We start from the raw sequence: 1,021 nt of genomic DNA on the forward strand, positions 1-1,021 counted from the left end.
ATACATTTTTAGAATTTTTTTTTTTTTTTGGAGCAGAGTCTCACTCTGCAATCCTCTCACCTTGGCCTCTCAAGGGATAGGCGTGAGCCACTGCACCCCACTGAATTTTTTTTTTTTCTTTGAGTTGGAATTTCGCTCTGTTGCCCAGGTTGGAGTGCAGTGGCATGCTCACAGCCACCCCAGCCTCGACCTGCTGGGCTCAGGCGATCCTTCCACCTCAGCCTTCCATGTAGCTGGAACTACGGCGTGTACCGCCACACCCAGCTAATTTTTTTATTTGTTGTAGAGATGAAGTCTTGCTGGTTTCGAACCCCTGAACTCAGGCAATTCTCCTGCCTCAGCCTCTCAAAGTGCTAGGATTACAGGCATGAGCCATCATGCCTGGCCTATAAATAAATTTAAAATGTTGTTTGTTATTGTCAAATTGCTTTCCATAGTTGTATCAACTTCCTCTTCCCATAGTGTATGCATGTTTTGTTCCTCACAATCTTGTCCACACAATTTGTTACTAAACGTTTTGAATTTGCTAATGTTATTGATGGAAAATGTCATCAAATTGTAGTTCAGACTACTATTTTTCTTACTATGAGTAAAGTTGAGTATCTTTTCATATGTTTGAGCCATTTATATATTTGCTTCTACGAATTACCCAACCTTAAATCTTGTCCCTTTTTTGTTGAGTTTTTGAATCTTTTTCTATCGATTTATAGATCTTTACATATTAAGAAAATAAGTGCTTTGTTTATGAGATGCTTTTGCAAATGTTTTTCAGGCTTGTCATCTGTCTTTTTGACATTTTAATGGTATTTTATAAGTCAAGTTACTCTTTTCTGCTTTCTGAGCTTTTTTCATCTATTCAAAACATGTTCCACTCAAATTATTTTTTAAGTTGTCCCATATTTTCTTCTAGTAATTTTATAATCTTTTTGCAGTTAAAAATTTTTTTAAAACAAAGTTTATTAAAGAAAGAAGAAAGAAAGGGAGACATACCAAGATGCCATGGGTGAAAGAAACCACCAAT

The sequence above is a fragment of the Carlito syrichta genome, unplaced genomic scaffold, assembly GCF_000164805.1.
Source record: "Carlito syrichta isolate Samal-C Ts95f unplaced genomic scaffold, Tarsius_syrichta-2.0.1 Scaffold311678, whole genome shotgun sequence".
Classification (NCBI taxonomy): Eukaryota; Metazoa; Chordata; class Mammalia; order Primates; family Tarsiidae; genus Carlito; species Carlito syrichta.